The 20,877-nt window shown below is 37.7% G+C and overlaps 1 protein-coding gene across 8 annotated transcripts in view; it reads right to left on the minus strand.

The window, feature by feature from the left end:
• Positions 1-20,877, minus strand: part of MAPK10 (mitogen-activated protein kinase 10) — a 170,832-nt gene that overhangs the window by 95,332 nt on the left and 54,623 nt on the right. For 6 of the 8 annotated variants that reach the window (XM_050327399.1, XM_050327400.1, XM_050327396.1 and 3 more), the window contains one exon: positions 15,597-15,753. The exons of the other annotated variants lie outside the window; for them this stretch is intronic. The gene's annotated coding sequence lies outside the window, so the exon portion shown is untranslated. The remainder of the gene's footprint in view (positions 1-15,596; positions 15,754-20,877) is intronic. 8 annotated transcript variants of the gene reach the window in all.

The following is a 20,877-nucleotide window of genomic DNA, read 5'->3' on the forward strand; positions in this document are numbered from 1 at the left end:
GGACTTAAAAATCAAAACAAAGCAACCATCCAACCATCACTCCATGAAGATAAAGTCATGATTCTGAAACACTATGTAGCTACTTAGGGCACTTGTCTCCAAGAGGAACAATTCATTCACTTCAGGTATAAATGGCACTAAATAAGACAAGGCTTAATTTGGAGTGATTTCAACATGCACCAACTGATCAGGACTAAAGAAACTGCAAGAAGGTATTTGCCAGCACTTGCCAACTTCAGTGCATCACATGTCCCATGAGTTTAATTTTTAATGAATGAACGTATGAATGACCTGTTATGAAAGCAAGTTCATGACCTTTTCTGCATCATGTTACAGTGTCTGAGATTGCTGCCTCATTGCCCAGTGAGTCATTACCAGAGTCTCACACTCCACAGAGGGTTTTCATTAGTTTATGTTAAAACAAGAAGAAGAAAGAATACCTTTTTTAAAAAACAAAAAAACCCCAAAAGTTTTGTCATTAGTCATATTTTCAGTGATTTCTGGAAAGCCAGAAGATAATTATACTGCAGATATATACAATGGCATGATGCATTATATTGCTAGAATAAGCAATGACTGAAATGTCAATACGGTCAATATATGGTTATAACATACCACGCTCAAGAAAGAAACTAACAGTGGTAACTGAAGAAAGGAAGGGAAGAAAACTGGGTTTGGTTTCTCACTGCACTTGCTGTGAGGATCTACTGAGAAGACGTATTTTGTATTATATATGCATTACTAGCCATACACAGATCCTCACTTTCCACAGGAGTGACTGTAACTTAATAGTTACCCTGGGCAGAGCAATAGACTGGCAAATTTTATGAACTGGAATATATTTTACAGTTTATTATGTTGTCCTTGTCTGCAGTCCATGCTTATAAAATAATAGAAGCATGATACGTTTTAATGGCCTAGATCAATACCTGTATTCCTCTGTACCTGAGATATACCAAATGAATCACTACAGAGCTGAGTTCCTCCAGTTGTACACCAGGAAGGAGAATACACAGCACAGCACAGAGGTCGTAAGACCCAGGGTAAAACTGCTTTGAGTTCGTGTTTTACACAGTGTTTACAGAGTGCCCTGTAAGTAATCACACACGTATGTAACTTTTAATTCCTTCACGCAGAAAATACATTTACACTCAACTGCATAAACCTCTTTGATCATATCTCCTCTGGTGTTACCTGACACCGCATTACTAGAGACATTTAAAAAACGTCAGTGTAAAATAAATAAAGAACTGGCCTGATGCTGAAATAATTGTGTTACAACATAAAGCAGTTACAAAACAAGAAGCTACTGAGACAAACAGCATCACTCACTAGAGATCGAAGCCTTAAGTGAGAGCATAAGTATCCAATATTTCTTTACCCTACTTTTGACACTTAATCTTTTCAACCTTGAGTGAAATCACTCAGGGTGGGAAGAGCTGGGAGAAAGGAACAGTGCTGATACAACAAAACATCTTGTAAAAACCCAGGCTGGTATCCAGCTGGGAAGTGATTGTAGTAGCATCACAGGGAGAAAATGTGTCCGTGAAACACCAACACCACAACTGGATCTCAAATTTTCATCACAATCAAGGCATCTCTGTGTCAGAAGCTGTAAAAACATACAAGACTCGGCAGCAAATATATTATCTACTTTCAGGCAAAACAAAACTGGGAGGCACTAAAATTAGGAGAAGGAAAGTAGAAATGAAGGGAAGATAAAGAAAATCCTGAAAATTCTCTGAGCTGTCCAGTGGCACAGCCCCCAAGGGAACTGCTGCCTGGAACTGTGAACATACCACGGAGGCTTGGCCTCTACCTGTGAAACGAGAGCAAGGCCTGAAGAGAGTTAACCAAGGTATCTTGCTCTGAGAAAACTCTCCCTTCCATACCTGCTCTGCCTAAATTGCTAAAGAAAATTTTTTTCTGTTCCATTCCTTGGACCTAATCTTAAGAAGAAGGCTAGAAACATTATACAGTCGGTCTGTAGGCCATAAATTAAGGCAAAGTAAGCCAAGGTAGACACTTGAATAGGAGAAATAGGCCTAAAGCCAAGGCTTTCTCCAAGCTTCAGTGATAGGGGCAAAGACAATGGAAAGTTAGAGAGGTCAAACTGAGGAAAACTACAGAGACCCCAGCCTCAGTGATGAAGAAAGGTAGATGACCCAGAACTGAGGGTCAAGAAAAGCTCTGCCTAAGGTCTGCCTATACTCCACCTATTATCAACAGGTATGATTAGATGTTGCAGTCATATGAAAAAGTATGTAAGATGATGTAATCATAGAAGTTAGACAGTATAAATTACCCTGTTTTGCACCGATACTTTCGAACAAGTGCTTTGTGGTGATAAACCCGTTTGTTCCCAACATTGACAAATAAATACCTTTGCTGTTCAAAAGACCAAAAGCTTCTGGGCAGTTATTTTACTGGATTTCTCAGATTCACCTAGCCAGCTGCTTTGTCATTCTCCTCTTCACTGCACGCCTCCCTTACAAAAAGCTGTTCTTCAAAACAGAATATTGACTAAAGACATGCCCCAGTTTTAGGCATGACTTTGCGCTTTGCCTGCAGTGCCGCTATCAAATCTGCCTTTTCTGGACAAGAACTTTTTATTTTTAAAAATGTTTATCTGTCTCTCCAGGGGTCAGTAGGATTATCTTATTATTATTCAAACAGCTCTTTGAAGACTGAAAGGATTAAATCAATACTAATAGTACAGTTACTCAGAGAAGAGAGGAAACCATGAAACAAGAGCAGCCAAAACAGACTAGAAAACTAACATTAACCGTAAATCTCAAATACAGCCTCTTGCAGTAAATCTTTCTGCTCATCCTTGAATTCTTTCCTCGTCCTCAATGCTATATGATGTTGGTATCCAGTGAACGTCTGGGCAATTTGACAACCAATCTTTTGGCCTAGGGAACCTTGTTTTGCTACCCAGATCACACTGTCATTCACATGATTGGCTCCTGGATTGTGGATAGAGAAATTGTGTTTGCCTTAAGCCAAACAGATGCAAACTTCTGAAGGCCCTGAACTGTCACTGTACCGACCTGAGGAGAGCCTCAGCACTTGAACCCACCATGTTGCCCCTAAGCTGCTTCACTAGCTGACCTTAATGAGCTCTCTTGTCTGGAGAAAGCATCACAGTCACTTTCTTTTCAGAAAGTAGTTTCATGATGGTTCCTCATTCCTCTGTCTCGTAATCACCGGGAAAATCCCCCATTCCCAATAACATGAGGCAAATCCCTCAGCCTGTCACAGCATATTTAATGTTTTTTGTGAAAATTCAGAGGACAAATGTGCATCCTCAGGAAAGTTCCACATAACTTTTTAATTCAGAGAGACGAGGGAGCCAGCTGCCTTGCTGCAATGCAGGACTCTTCACTTCCTCTCACAGGATAACCACCTATGTCAAATGCACCAATCCAGGGCTCAGTGTTTTTCTCTTCACGAAAAAAAACACAGCAGTTGTTTGACCTCTATTTAAACCAATACTACATTGCTGCACCTACAATGAAAATCCCAAGCAAGCCCTGGTGCTGTTCTCACCACCTCCCATGCTCCTGAGACTATACTCTAAGAGGTATTTACACGTTGTAAAACAAAATACAACGGAAACAAATGCTTCAAATCCTAATTTAAAAAATAACCCCACAAGGAATTAAAAAAAATAAATTAGAAGTACAAGTTATAATTTAAACAGGAATCAAACGGCAACTGAAGATGCAATAGGCAGAATTACCTGTATGTAAAACATCACTAGATTTAAATATGGCACAGTATGGCTGTAAATTCGAAGGTTTTAAAAGAATTCCCGGACATCTTACAATAATATGCTATAATCTATGCCCAGTCCCATCAATTGTGATAATCTCAATATATACATATTCATATCAAGTGCCAAATCCTTATTTGATATTACCACCCAAGTACATCTCATGTGCACAAAGGGTACAGTGAATGTGCTCCCTATCTTCACAGGCATGTAGCTCTATACTTGTGCTACAAAAGGTAAAGTATTTATTACTGCCTCATTATATTTCATTCATAAACATAAATATTCAGAGCATGAAAAAAATTAATGAAATAGCACTATCATTTAAAGGTTGTTTTTTTTTTTTTAAATCCTGTCCCATTTCCATGAGAGGAAGAAATGGATCAATTTATCTGTCACTTTAAAACCTTCTTAAAAAACACTAATGTTCAAAGATTAACCTTTATGAATTATTAACACTTCCTGATTTGAAAATGTGTTCCAATAATTTCATGCATTTCCAGTACTGGAATTCCTCCATCCTTCATCTGAAAACATATACTATCACCACAGTATCTTAAAAGTTCTCTGAAGCTTTCAGTAATGCTGTCACTGTGTAATTATATTTTTCCTTTACTGAAATTTGACTATTCTGCTCTGTATAAACAAAAAGAAGAACATAAGAAATAATGAAGATCTGACCAAATTCACATACTATGACAAAGTGTACTGGCAGAGAATGGTAATGTCTGATCCCCAAACTCCTACAGAATTTCAAATATGGGCTTTGTCACCTTTAATATGCTCAAGAAAGAAGGTCTGCAATTTGCCCGTGTGTTTCATATAATTGCTGTCAGTTATGATTGGGATATATATGTTCAAATAATCCAGTCAAATTGATCTTCAAAGACTAAAACTTCAGGCTTTTCGGCAATCTTTATAGAACGTAGATTTTTTTCACATCTAATTTACAGCACTGCAACAGGAGTCCCATTGCTTAGCAAGAAACTCCAAGACCTGACAGAATAAAGATGAACCAAAATTTGCAAGTGGATTAATAATAGACATAGGGAATGTTTCTACTGTAGAAGACTGCTTTTCTGTTGTGTCTGTTCTCTCATTTTAATAACTCTTGGAATAACCAGGGAAAGAAATAGTGTGAACAGTGTAATTATCATGGTTAAATCCCAGCAGAAACAGATCATTTCCCACTAGGATGAAAAGGGATGGCACGTAAATATGCACAAGAATCATGCAAGTAGCTCTAAAATTGAGCTGCTGGAAGAGAAAATACAGTGGTGAAGAAAGAATTTAGGAATAGCACTGAGAAGGCTTTCGGAGGAAATACGTTTGAAAGGAAAAAGAACAAACAAACAAACTGAAAAGACAAGGGACTAATGAACAGATTTTCCTATTGATCGCAGCTCACATGCAGAAGACAGGAACAAATGAGCCCTAAGACTGTCCTTGCAACCAGGTTCTTGTGTATTACACAATCCGTTATTATGAGTTAGATCTCCACATTTAACAATACTTGGTCTAAATGTCCAAGTTATAACAGTCCAAGATATCACATATACAGGTAATACTTTAATGAACAGGTACTGTCAGAAAAAGAACCTACTCCTGTGAGATGCTGCAGAAAATCAATTAGTCAAAGTTTATGATGATCTTGTTATAATTTCTCATGCCATCTTTTCATTTGCAGATGAGTATCTTCTCTTCCTGATGCAAATTCAAAGAGAAAATAAAACCTAGCCACTTCCTAGAGGCATTAAATTAAATTTCAATGTTGGAAACAGTTCTGAATTTACAATGAATGAACCCCCAGTGGTAAGTGTGCAAGACTGTCACTACTATTGACAAAAATGAAGAAAAACTAATTGGAAAGAAAAAGACAAAAACTTGAGGTAACCATTGCAGCACAGCTGAATGAAAAATTCTTCCCTCTCGGAAATTTGGTTTTCCCTATTAAGAAAAGAGAAAAAAAAATCCATTAAAGCTGTTCCTCAGATAAATGCCAGTGGGAAAACTGCCCGAAGGTACACAATGAATCACATCAAAAGTATTTTTAATACACTCCCAAGTCACAGCACAATCTCCAAACTAACTTAAATTTACATTTGCCTTCAACACAGGTCCTGGCACTTTATGACTGGTGAAAAAGACATATATTTTAAAGAATACATAGAGAAAAATATTCAATTTTTTTTATATTAGTTCTAATACTGTGGAATTAATTTCTAATACACTGAACTGTACACTATTGAATCTCATTCTTAATAGGCTGGTCTGCTACGAATGTTAACCACCCCGTAAGGACGCAATAAGAATGAAAATCCTGGTTGAAAGCAAAATTCTAACTTCAGGAGAAATGTATAAAAGGTCAGGCACTTAGATCCACATATAGAACCTGTTTCAGGATACCTTCATTTTGTGGCACTATGGTAAGCGACAATTTCTATAACAGTTTAATTTAATTTAGGGGAAAAAATTATGGGTTTGGTCATGTAAGAGGGACAAATTATGTAAGCAAAATAATATTTAGCCAAGTTTTTACTTATTTGATAAAAAATTTTGTTATGTTCTACCAATGCTCATCTTTCCTGTATTAAAATACATATGGTGGAGATATGAAAAGCAGTTCAGGATTATGGAATAACTTGCTCAACTGAAACATTTGTATCTACAATAACCTTAAAAAAACCTACGTAATTTGCCATTGAACTGAGCCAGTTAATTTAGCACTCCTAGTTGTTCAAGACCAGAATCACATAATCACCCACATTGGAGGGGGCCTTGGGAAGTCAATTATCCAACCTCTCCAATCAAAACAAGGACACTTGCTTCAGTTGTTCACAAAGTTACAATGTTCAATCCCTGACTTGGTTTGTATTTACATATTAATAGAGTAGCCACACAACTAAAAATACTATTATTCTAAAAAATGTAAGAGGCTTAGTTCTGGAGTGCAAGTCTGTGGCCGTGAGCAGATTACACTGTAAATTCTGCAGCTACAAACCAGCTTATTTCTCAAACAACTAAAATCTGGATTCCTTCCCTTCTGAAAAGCTGTTCTCCCTTCTAAGCTTTAACATTTGTAAATTTTAATTACTTCCATAACAAAAATACTGCTAGAACTACTACAGGATTTATTGCAAAATCATTGCAAATCATTCATATCAAATGACATTTACATATTGTTTTCGAAAACACAGAAAAATATTTTGACACTTTCTGGCTTCTGTTGATTAAAACCCTAAATATAAGAGAGGAAAATCCTAATGGCAAAAGAAGAGGCCCTGTGCTTCTGATGATCATTAACTAAATCTAACATGATGTAAGACTGGAAAGAACAGCTTGTCTGCTTGCTGGGCCATAACCATTCACCTATGCTGCTGTTGTTTAGAACCTCTCACTCTAGTGCAGAATGGCTAAAGAAAGATTCCCTTAGAGTTAGGCGGACACAAACACAGCAAAAGTGGGTGTTTCCTTGCTCTAGTCTAACCACAGTTAATGTTGAGTAAAAGTTCACCAAACTACAAGCCTACAAGTTGGTGCATACAACTGCACAATGCTTTCCCCTTTAGCCTCCTTGGCTGCCTGCAGGCACATGGACACCGATATGACAACTTCATGTCTAACACGATTTGCGAGAAACTTAAGCTTACTATATTTAGCAGCTACAACAAAAATAAAGGGAAATAAAACTATGCATTACTACAAGGAATAATAATGATAATTATTTATCCACTGAATACAATGAAAGTTCCAGGGTCTAACAAAACAATGAGAGGTTAACTATTTAAAGAAAGCATATCTGCTGCTGCCAAGTGATTCTGCTGCAACAGTGTTATTAGGTTTTCCATATGCAAAAGTAGAAATATAGTAGCTCATTAATGCAAAAATATAGAATCATGAAGGCTATTGTTAGTTTCTTATTATACAGATAACTGTAAACTAGCACATTAGGAAAAAAGTTACCGTGTTCTGAACTTTGACTAGTCATGTTCCTTTTATGCTCCTGTATGCAAGTAAAGCAAGGAACAGTGTGTTAAAACACAAAGGTTAAGCATCACAAGAAAGTAATTTTTATTGTTTGTTTCTCATTGTTCTGTAGAATTGGAACAAAGTGACTTTCATAAAGTCAGAGGATGGGAATTTCAAATACAGTGAGTAGAAACACTTCTTCATGTACATTTTTTTTTTTTACACCACAAAACTGATATATTGTTGCAGAAAGTACAGTAAGCCCAGGAATTTAATAAAGGAATTTGAGCCTCACATGAAAAGCAAGGCTATCAAGATCTATAATCATAGACATAGAATGGTTAGGTTTGGAAGGGACCTAAGGATCTTCTAGTTCCAATCTCTCTGCCATGAACATGAATGCCACTTACTAGATCAGGTTGCTCAGCGCCCCATCCAGCCTGGTCTTGAACACTTCCAGGGATGGGGCATCCACAGCCTCTCTGAGCAACCTGTGCCAGTGCCTCACCACCCTCACAGTAAAAAAAAATTCTTCCTAACATCTAAACTAAACCTGTTCTCTTTTAGTTTAAAACCATTGCCCCTTGTTCTGTCACTATCTGATTGTATAAAAAGTCCCTCTCTCCTTTTTATAAGCCCCCTTAAGGTCCTGGAAGGCTGCAATGAAGTCTCCCCTAAGTTTCATCTCCAGGCTAAACAATCCCAGCTCTCTCAGCCTGTTATAGCTAATGGTTACAGTAAATAAAATATTCTAGTTCAGAACTTCAATTAGTGTCCTCCTATTTGAGGCCTACTGTGCAGGAAAAGTCCTATTATGGTTATTTACAGATAACTTAAATGACCAATCTATGTATTACTTTGAAAGAATTTGGACTGGAAGATCCGAGATGAGTATTGTAATGTGATACATTGCCATGATAAGGGTAAACATGTATTTACAGGAGTTACTTTCACTAAAGAATTTAAGAAGTACAAGAGCACAACCTTACCCTACTTTTGACTCCCTAAATATAAATGCAAAAATAATTCTCAAGCTCTTCCATGTAGTACCTTCTTATGTAAATTTCATTAATGCGGCAATCCATAGCTTGCTCTTCTAATGATTTTGGTTTCTTTTTCATCTGTGACCTGATTACCAGAGCTTGAAAGAGCTTGAAACCTCCCAATGTCCAGTGTCAAGCTCACAACAAAGTATGAAGGTAAATACTATTTATCTTGTCCAGCCCTTCACACTTGATTAATTCTATTCCCTATAAATCATTTGCCTTATATTCATCCATTTAACTACAAGCCTGGAAGAGTGTAAGCAACACATATTTTTTAAAGCCTCATGCACACACACCATCAGATCAGTAGCAATAATAATCACACCCCTTACATGTGTTCATAATGCACATGGTCATCTAAAGAAGAGAAAGCTCTTAAGGGAGATATAAACCCACATGCCCTTTCTGTTCTAGGAAAATCTCAGCCACTTAGTGTGTGCCCAAGGCATAAATGCTTCCTAGAGCTCCCATGTGGACAGTGTAGCTTCATATTAGCCTCAGTGGAGGCCCATGCTCATAAAGCAGAACACAGCCCTTGCACAGCTGGCTGTGCAAACTGGCTTTAACTCTCCCAAATCAGAAATGTAAACATGAATGAAAGATTGTAGAACTCGATCATATGCCAGGGCTCTAGAGTTTTGGATTAAGGTTTCAGGCTTTAACATGTTTTTTGGGTGGCAGCCTTTATCAAGAGCTCAGCAGGGAATAATTTTCTTTCTCTGAAACATCTGTTGGCCAGTAAAATTCCAATTACACTTAGCTCTTTTCTTGCATCAGGCAAGGAATACACACCCCAAGAAGGCAATTGCTGCTTGAATGAGCAACAGACCAGTGAACATACAGGTTTCTATAGTCACTTCCTAAATGTAAACAAGTATAAACCTCTCCTGATCCAGGCAAAAGCTAGCAGCACCTTACGTAATTTTACTCTCAGATCATATCTTCTAGCTTTTAAACACATATGAACATTATGAAAAATGGATATATATAAAATATATTCATATATAAAATATATTAACATATTTTCTTGTTCTCTTGAACCTCACAAAGGCCATGAGTCCAGAAAGCATAACCAGACAGCTCCGTTGCCTACTTTTCAATGCCAAGCTGAAAATGCTGTACTGAAGGACACTAATTTCCTGTATCATCAGGAAGTTTGAGACTGTTTCCCAAGCAAGAGTAGATGCCCAAAGAATCAGATATGACTGTCCCTTAGTGTTTTCTGATACCATTTCCAGCTCCCATAGAAACTGTAAATAGGACAAATCAACTTAAATCCAACTGACCTGACATCACCTGAAGGGAATTATGCCACTGGGAGACAGTTGATGGATACCTCTTCTCCATTTCGAAGCGGTAGCATGGGCTACTGCAACATGCAATGAATGCCATGAAGCTGCTCCACACAAAAATTACTTGCAATCCACGAAAAACAACTGATTTTAGACAAGAAATTTGTTTCATATGGTTTCTAGCCTCCTGTAGACTACAGAACAGTTTTCATACCCTATGCTACATAAATCCTTTGCAATAACATGCCTAGTAAATGTATTTCCAAGGTAATTGACTGTTTTCTGCAAACCTTATGATAAAAACCACACCTTTTAGACCTCCTCCCCCCCCTGCTCCAAGTACAGTGTGCTAAGCAAAAATAGGAGATGGATGTTCTACAAAACCAGGTTTTTTGTTAAGACCTCAAGAGCTCCTACACATATATTTGACAGAGAATAAAACCAAAGCACCAGAAAAATAAACTATATGTTCATTCATTCAGGAATAGTGGTTTGGGTACCTGGTTTTAATCCACCTACTGAAAATGAATATAAATAGGATGGGTCAAATTCCTAAACAAAGCAAAAGTTAAGGAAGACTGGGTTTCTGTTAAGGAAGACTTAGCAGAAACTCATCCTGGTCTACTAGAAACAAAGGAACAAAATAAAATTTTTCAAGCCAATTGCTTCCTTTTTTTGCATTTCATTTTTGAAGCCAAACATATTGGAGTGCAGAAATGAGCAGCTGAATAAACTACACTATTTCCATGTGAAAACCAGGATTTTTTTTTTTTTCAAGATTTCTCTTTTCTAGGACACATTTCTGGGTTTGGTGTGAAATGAAACGGAGACATGAATAATAACAGATTCCACATTCTTTTGAGTGACAGTGAGTTTTAAGCTACAGTGGGCTGAAATTTGTAAATGATGGTGGGAAATGGGAAAAGGAACACAACATTTCTGAAACAGGATGAGTCCTTAAAGCATTTGTAAGTGTGGCTGTAAAAGTAACCATACCCCTGCCCCACCTCTCCGCATGAGTACAAACACTTTTTATCAGTTACTCTGTGTCTCCCCTGAGCTCTTTGTCCTCAATACACTTTTCTTCCGGGCAAGACAAAACGGAAGGCTTAGATTTTGTGTTATTTAAGTACCTACCACTACAAACATACAAGCCTTAAAAAGAAACCAAAAGATAGAATCTTACAATCAGATCCAGACCTCACAAGAAGTGTTCTATAACACTGGATTTTTTTGAATTTCATTTTTTAACCTTGATAGCACATCAACTCGAATAACAATCTTCCAGGATGCATTGTTTACCAAACCAGTTGCTGCTTTCACAAGATATTTTGTTTGTATCTTTCCTTTGTTTTTTGTTTGGTATCTGGGGGGTTTGTTTGGGTTTTATTTGGGGCTAACAGTAAAAGGGTCTTCTGGCATTTGTTTTTTGGCCTGAGTTGATCCACATTAACAAATGTGATTGAATGCAGAACTTTAAATCTATGCCACAGCTTTTTATAGCAGTAATACCTCCACTTAAGAAAAATTTGATGCTTATTAGACCCATTTGCATTTTGAAAAGATCTTTAATATAATAATACTTCAGGATACTTGCAGTAATAAATAAGAACTAGCCACACTGTTTAGTATAAGATGTTTGAAATCTGGCTAACTATTGCTGCTATTTTCTTGTTCTAAACTTTATATTCAGCTGCCATTCATTGTTACCTAACAAAACCTTCTGTGAGTTATACAAGCGCAATTTCAGCCTTCCTACATTAGAGGAGAGCACACCTGAAAGATGCCACATGCAGCCCTTGCAATTCAAGTGAAAGATACCTGTAGGTGACTGCCAACACTCTGTCAACTGGACAGGCTGAAACAGCTCTTGTCCTGAAGCATCTAAGGGTAAACCCTGGCATTTTTGCAGACATTGCTAAGCAGGATACCAATCATTTCCATGCAGAATTGAACTTTTAGCTTGTTTTCCTAATGGAATAGAGGTTTTCTGTTCATCCTTCGACTTCAAATAACTTTTGAAAGGGTAATTAATCAGAAGTGAGAAATAAGAGAAAGTCAGGTTTTAGTAGTTCATGAACTCATCTGATTGGGTTATGGACATCTTGTCCTCTAGGATGTTTAATGAGTCAAACAAATTCACTGCAGTAGACAGCCAGTGAGACATAATGCCATAAAAAACTTTCTAATTTACACAGAACAAGTTTAAACAGAAGGCAGACATTTTACACCGTTATTGATTTTCTACAAGTATACATAGATATGTGAAATAATACAACATAAATAAAACTATTCAGACACTCTCCAAAGCTGAAACTCAATCAGCAGAAATGCCACTTATTCACCACAACACAACAGAAAAGAAGTGTTGTCCTGTTCTCCTATTTAGCCTGTTTCTCTAAATTACAGGGCTAAATCTCTGCAATAAAAAAGCATCAAAATTAATCCTTTCTGCCAGTTGCCTCTACTTTGCTCACAGAGGGGCTAAGTATCCCATGCTGCATAATTTAAATGAAACACATTATTTGAAATAACAAGAGAGAATCATTTCAGTAGATTAGTCTGAATTGTAATTTACCAGAGTGATCCTACCTCAGTCTTATCCAAAACCCATTTTACTTCAGTTTCCTCTCACAATCTCTCAGGTCTTCTAATTTATAGAAGTATTTTACCTGCAGGTAGCAGGTCTTTGTAATTTACAGCTGAAGATACTATCTTTGAAAAAAAGAAGATTCAAGAACAGTGTTACATTCTGATCATGTAAATTTATGTCTCAAGAAATAGCAAAAAATTCTAAACTAAACACAACAGTTCTTGGTAGACTAGATACATGAGATATACACATGTTTGTGAATGACATGATTTCAGTATCCAACACAGCATATTGGAGATGTTCCTGTGTACTATTTATCCTCAGATCTAAGACAGAATTTACACGGCTTCAGCATATTTAAAAATATTCTGAGTGACATATGGTGACAACTTCAGTGTTCTTTCCTATACCTAAAATACGTAAATAATTACTTCCTTGTACATCTAGCTAACAAAGACTATGGTCTCAGAGGACTATTTTTGTTTTTTTTTAAACACATTCATCCCACCAAAATGTACAAGAAATGACTTCTGGGGAGGCAGGGAGCCTGCATGCTTCAGCCTAGATCCTCCCTCTATTAGCCATAAACTGTCAACTTCACCATTTCAGTGACTCTTGTTGTTGTTGATTTGGTGCTGGACATGTTAGAGAACCCAGATACTGAGCAAAACTTCACTAGACACAAAATGAAAAGGGAACAAAGACTTTTTCTTGTACTCATCTAGTCAGAACATAAGTGTCTTAATAAGCACAGGTTGAGTCTGTCTTGCATTTTGAGCTGCCATGAATTCTTCCACAACAGAGACTCATGAGAAGTCCTATCTCTTCTCTAACCTCTCATAGACAGGTATGAACAGACCTGAGCACGGTCATGACAACTCTGCTTTCACCAAAATGAATCCCTGGTACAGGCTTTGCATCTGTGCTTCGCACCTTTGCAACCTATCATGCAGGTTGACCCAAAAGTAATGCCGGGAAGAACATCTACAACAGCATTAACATCTCCTCTCCAGCAACACCCAAGCATTGTTTAACGGCAGATCTACTTAAAATGACAAACTGGGCACCTGGAAATGGAAATAGAATCATAGTATCATTAATGCTGGAAAAGAGCATAAGATCATTGAGTCCGAATTTAAATGCCTCATTTATTCCAACTTCCCATGCATTCATTTAACATGCAGCCAACAGTCATACCTCCAGCAGGAACAGTACCTAGGAAGCCAAGTTTACCCAGTCATATTCTATTGTGAACTCAATTGACTATGTTTATCAAAGTAAACAGACCACAAAGCAAAAAGCCAAGTTAAACTAAGAAAACGGCTCACCAAGTGAGACAAAAAAAAAAAACTGGCTATGTAAGATACAAGAATGCTTTGTGATTTTCTGCAGTTGTTCTCAGCATTGCTTAGCAAATTAATTTAACACAGAATGTCATTCAGAACTATGTTTAGTCCTTGTTAGTGTTTTAGCATATTATAATGATTAATCATTTTTTATTAATGTATGGGCATTAAATACGAACTAAGAACAGTCCTACTCTTTTATATGGGTCTGAATCATGGGTCGTTTACCGACACCACTTGCGTCTCTTAGAACGCTTCCATCAGCGCTGCCTCCGTACAATCCTAAACATCCACTGGACTGACTGTGTGACCAACACATCTGTCCTTGAACAGGCAACAGTCACGAGCATTGAGGACATGCTGCTGAGAACAAAGCTGTGCTGGGTAGGGCACGTCTCCAGGATGCAGGACTACTGCCTCCCGAAGATCGTGCTCTATGGGAACTTGCCGCTGGCTACCGCAAGAGAGGAGCCCCAAAGAGGAGATACAAGGACTGCCTGAAACAATCCCTCAGCCTTGGCCATATTGATCATCACCATTGGTCTACCCTGGCCTCCAATCGGGAGGCCTGGAGACACACCATCTATAACGCTGCTGCTCCCTTTGAGAACACATGCAGGATCACCCTCGAGGAGAAAAGACAAGGTAGAAAGAATCGCGTCTTGTCAATATCACCTGGGAAGTCTTTCTGCAGTGCCTTCTGCAACCAGACTTGTCTACCTCACATTGGCCTTTTTAGCCATCAGCGTGCTTATAGCAAGTGTGGGTAGAGCCCTTCCCAAATCTTCATTCGCAAAGCCTGGCCATGATGATGATGATGATGAAGAACAGTCACACTGTACTGAGTACTGCTAACTCATGTTTTATATTAAGATATACACTATTATTATATTTTACTTATAATACTACACATCCATACTACAGAGAGAAGAATATTACAAGTGTATGGAGACCTTGATTTTGCAAAAATTTAAATACAGGTCTAAAGGGAATACCAGCATATGCAATATTCTCTAAACCATAGAGGTAAATATGTACATAAGGATTCACAGAATTCACATAGGACTGCACAGGATTGCACAGGATTCGTGCTTACAGAAGAGAAATAATACTAAAATTAGATTTAGAGGTGAAACTTCACAGTAAGATATACAACTAAATAGGTCATGTCTACCTCACCATGCCATCCAGGTTGTCATGCACACCTCATTTTCATCCAGTATTATTTCAAAGATTCATTGACTGACCAAATCAAAATCTGCTAGGTCATAACAGTCACAGGCATTTTTTATAAATGAAATCTGTGATCACAATCAGTTCTCCCTCAGAGAAGGCAGACTAAAAACAACATCTACAAACAACAAACTACAAAACACCTTTAGAAAGTGTTTCCTTTCCTGTACTCATTGTCCTCTGATTACTTTGCATGCATTTTTACAGTATACTCATCACAGTGAAATATAAACAGTTCACAAACATGTAATATCTCCTAGAAGTCCACTTCTTTTATGGGGATTTTCATTTTTATTAAGCTTGTTTTCATCAGTTATTAGGTGCGCTGAGATGCCTTACCAGGGATAGGGTAGTCTGACGGTGAAGTTTTACATTCTGTCCAGGTGACACACTTATAATTGTTCTGAGGTTTTCCTGGGGACAGTTGCAATTCTGGGGAGCACTGCTCAACAAATGCGGTCTGTCGAAGTTTCACCTCTGTCCCAGGAGAAGATAGCTGTCAAAGGAGTTAAAGACAAGCAGGGTTAAGGAAGCCTGGGTCAGAGTTGGGACAGTAAGCTCATTTTGGGACCATTTGCTCCATTGTACCATGCTCCAATTTGAAACTGTACAGATACCAGAAGTGAGGAATACTGAATGGTACATTTTCCCTCATTAAAGTAGCTCTTTTCTTTCAAAACCTCTGCAGCCTTTCTAAGGCCAGTACTTTCATGGACTGGTATACTCTGTTGGATTAAAAAGCCTGGAGGTCACTACCATGCATTGTGGTAGTCAGAGACTGCAATACCTGTCAGGGGTAGAGAACATTTCTGTTCCTATGGACCTTTAGGATAGCAAACAGTCCAAAAGGCAAAAAAGTAATTCATTATTCCTTAAATGTGCCATTAGACAAGGTTAAGGAATCCACATCCTGGATCTTCTTTCTGCACAGTCCTAGAAGGCTTACATGGAAAAGACAATTCCTGATTTGGAGAAATAAAGAAACTTTCCGAGGAAAGGTAAATTAAACTCCCCAAAACATCAGTGCTGCAATAATCAGGAGTAGAAATCAAGAGAAGCAATCAATAAAATTTGGCAGCTGCATATCAGTGAGGAAAGAGTACATTAGAAAGATGTGTTGTTGTTCACTCTAAGAATAATACTGACACTTCAATTTCTACCAATTACAAGAGCTGTTTATGAATTTACCTTATCCTGGTCCTGCCAACTACACATTGACATCTTTCTCTTTTGCTTTGCTGTCCTGGACAATTGCAGCAGGTCATATAATCTAGAGAATGGGGGTGCAGAGGACAATGGCAACCAACAGCCTTGCAACTTCTTCCATTAACTTACTCTACAGGATGCCTAAATGCTACTTTCACACACAGCTTGGCAAAATATCCACTTCAGACCACCACATGGCACATTTACCTCCACATGTCCTTAGCTTTCTACAAAGGCTCGTACTGTATGCTACATCTGATTTAAGCAAAACCTTTAAAAGGAAGAAGCAGTTGTTTGAGACCTTTAAGATACCCTTAGATGACAATGAAAAATAGAGAAGGATTTGTACATTCAAGAGCCTCTACATCTTCAAAAAACAGTATAAAGGACCATACTCTGTTTTGTACACAGTCATGGATGAGGAAGCCCATGTCACAAACCACTGTGCAAAGTCAAGAACAGAAGATCAATAACCTTTCCCTTTTTTCCTTACAAGTGATTTTACCACTGCTTTGAGTTAAATTCTGATATTCCTGGTAACAGTGCTATAAAAAACATTGCTGAAGAAGACACCAGTAAATTATCTAATCTATATGCCTGCCTGACAGCAGGATCAACTGTAATTATTTCTGACAGATATTTTCACAACTTGTTCTTCACAACAGAACATGCCCTTGCAATTTACATTACATTCAGTGGAGAATTCCTGTTTACAAAGAATAAAATCTGTAGAGGAACACCACTCAACAGAAAGCTAGGCTTACAAACATAAAAAAGAATCCACAGAAAGTTTATATACCAGTTTAATTGCTTGTAGAAAGGTTAGTCAGGATTATGAACCCTTCCAGGATGAACCAGTATATGCCCTCCAGAAAACTTTGAGAGTTTTAGCTGCTAATGAAGAGACTGTATGTTCAGTATACTCAAGTCAGTTGCTTTGCACATGACAAATATAATTTTAAACAGCTGCTGCATTTGTATATCATAATCTGATGAAACAGACCATAATCAACCTGATCAGAGGAGCTCAATGTTTCACTTAAGTCAAGAAGTTTTCTTATCCACCTCACAATATGCATTAACATCTCACAAGCTTTAGGAAAGCCATTCAGGTAGCAGTGAAGCATGTCACAATGAGGAATGTCTTAGAGCACCCTTCTCCTTCACAGGCAGAACGCTTTTGTTAAAAATATGTCCCTATATTTTGTAATATAGCTATTTCATTAATTCAGACTCATGTTTCAGAATAACTACTCTCCCCGTAACTTCTCTGGGGATTCTCTTCCTTTAAGAGAAATTGCTCTCTCTAAACCAGACCCTGTCTTCTGAAATGTGAAGTTGTATCTTATCATTGTTTGCCTCTCTTTCTTTTACAGTGTGTATTATCATAATTCTAACTCCTTTTTCGTCGTATAATCCAAATAATGTCTGAAAGTTGCTCAGTTAAAATGTTGGCTTATTTTAAGCAGAAGTTCCTACCTCAGAGACACAATGAAAGAAGAATAAATTCATATTTATGAGTTATTATTCCCACGATTGCAGAACAACCCAGTCTGTAAGTCGTAAAGCGGCCCACTCTTCCATGAGACATGCATTCCTTTGCCCTATAGTAGAACATACATTTCCCCAAATGACCATCCATATACTAACAGTCAAAAGATTTTTCTGAATTTCAGAAAGGGCATTAGCTCGGGACTATTTTAATATTCCACTGAATTTAGAAATTAAGCCTATCTTATTTAGTAGAATTGCATCATACTTACAAAATCAGATAGCACTGGCTGCCAAACTGACGTGTGGAAGTGAAACTCTAAGCACAGTGTGCAAGGTTTGGGATTTTGGCGTGTAAGGTTATTTTGGTAGACAGAACTTACCTGCAATACTTGAATGGTTAGAGAAGATCATCACATCCTTTTCTAGGCTAGCCAGCATGTGCTGTTCAACAGTTAATCACTTCTGAACAACATTCAACCATGATATAAAAGCCAAATCTCTATCCTATTGTAAAGCACAATGCAGTTTATCAGTCCATATATTGAAAGAGATGTTGTACAAATGAAACTCACAGCATCAGCAATAATGAATTGGATGTTTAAAAATAAAATGACTCATACACTACACCAGCTACACTTCCATGCCTGGGAATGGAAGAGACAATTCCTGAACCACAAGTCCTCAAAGACATGGAGAGTCAGCTGAGCACAAAGCAGTTGTCATCGCTGACAGAAAGGAAACCAAATTTGCAAGAAGTCTACTTTGAGTTGGAAGAGGAGAAGGAAAAAAGGAGAAAAGGAATGTGACCATTGCAAGTCAACAAAATTTACCACAAGTCTTCCCTGGACAAATTTCAAAGCTCTAACAGGAAGGCAAAGTTTAAAGCTAAACATCATCAGGACAAAAGCAGAGTTGTGTTGCAAATACAAATAATCCTCAGCAAAAGTAATGTTTCAATTTATTTGCATAAGTCCATAGCATAGTGTACCACCTCCAACTTCAGGTGTGTACTGTCCTTCAAAGAACATGAGCTATTGTCCAACACAACCAGCCTTTCCTCACTTTTCTCTATTATTGCTAATGCTGACAAGTCTTACTATGGTATCACAAAGTCCAATGGTATTTGTTGTTTTTCTCGAAGCTTCAGATTAAGAATTTTAACTTTTATTTAAAAGATGTTTCTCTCCCTCACCATTGCAGAAAGAAATAGAACATACTCAACAGCCTCAAAAGATTAAAAAAGAACATACAAATATTCTACATGTAAAACCAAAATGACTCAGTAATTTTTTTGAGACTTCAACTCATGATTTATGAGTACACAAAAACCTACTTTGCAGATGAAAGGCAGATCTAGGCATATGCTTATTTAGCCAACCTGTAGCCATAAATTCAAGATAGTTTCTTGTCTTGAAAAGATGCCTTCCTCTAAAATCAGTGTTTAAGGGAAACTCTACCATTTATTTCAGTGGGAGGAAAAACAGATTCATTGGTTGTCGCAGTGCGGGAGGCATGGACGCTCAATATGAGTATCAGCAAGCTGCGTTTATTTGATTATACATCACAGTATATATAGGATATATAATAAGATCATTAATATTCTGTAACTTAGCTCTACAATTGGTAGCAGCCTTAGAGGTTAGGAACGCCCTCAATTTGTGTTTGTGAAGATTCTCAGTTACTTCTTTTTCCCATGCTTCTGGTGACCACAAGATAACAGCAAGATCTTGTTATTGCATAACGGTTACTGCCAAGGCCAGCGTGACCTTGCTTGCACACAGCTATACCAGCTGTGTTCTAACTTTGCCAAGTTCATGCTCACTCAGCTCTTGTAGGTCTATGTAACCAATTCTCCACAATTGGTGACTGGTATCAGTCACTGCTAATGAAGGATAATTACCTATACAAGAGTTAAGAGTCCAAGCAAAGCCATTCCAGTAGGATGGGCAACTCATCTGCTGAGATAAATTGCCACTGAAATAAAATTCTGCAGCATTAACTGAGGGTTAGCTTAGAGTAGTGCAAAGCCAAAATACAGACAACATCTCATCTCCACAGTGACCATGAGCACTGCACAACAAATGTTTTTAAAAACCTTGTCAGTGTGGTTTTTTTTTAAACCTTGTCAATAAACCAAGTCTACTGCAGCCCTTATGAATACAGAAGCAAAGTACGTGTGTGTGTCAATGTGCTACTGAAATTTTCTTGGCTTAATTTGAAAAAAGCTGCACATATAAAGGAGTAACTGTAGAGCACTGGCTCACAGGAAAACATTTTATTTGTCAGAAACTGCTCCAGTATATCAGAGACACTCTGTAACAAGATATTTCAATGTAATTATTTTTACGTAAATATGACAGAATGACATAGAACACTGAAAAAGTGCAGAGAAAAGACTTTCATAAAAAAAAGGTAAAACATTTTCAGTAATAAGAATTGACAACCCAGTTTCTCTAGATAGCTTTCCAGTTGGTGTTGCAACAACTGACTAAAATACAACTTCTACATTTTCTGGTTAATTCTCCTCCCAAATCCTGGCCCAAATCAAGTATCCAAGTGGCTAATGATGCAAAACCAGATGATCAGAATTAATGTTAAATATTTAACATGAATTACGGAATCCTAGAATGGTTTGGGTTAGAACAAACCTCTAAAAATCATCTAGTCCGTTCCCCCTGTTGGGGGCAAGACCATCTTTCATTAGATCATGTTGCTCAAATACCTATCCAAGAGCAGCCTATGTCCCCTTCATTTGAGCCACAGTTCAGTGTGAAAACAGGCTGCCTTTCACAAATATGGTTTCAATGGTTTGTTGAGTTTGTCTTTACGTTGCCCTTTTTTACTGAGATTAGACAGGAGCTTTCACCAAGATTAGATTTCATCAGCTTTCTCTGTGGGTGTTATCCAGTTGCTCTGTGAG

This window comes from Myiozetetes cayanensis, unplaced genomic scaffold (assembly GCF_022539395.1).
Source record: "Myiozetetes cayanensis isolate MyiCay16 unplaced genomic scaffold, myiCay2020 scf33, whole genome shotgun sequence".
NCBI lineage: Eukaryota > Metazoa > Chordata > Aves > Passeriformes > Tyrannidae > Myiozetetes > Myiozetetes cayanensis.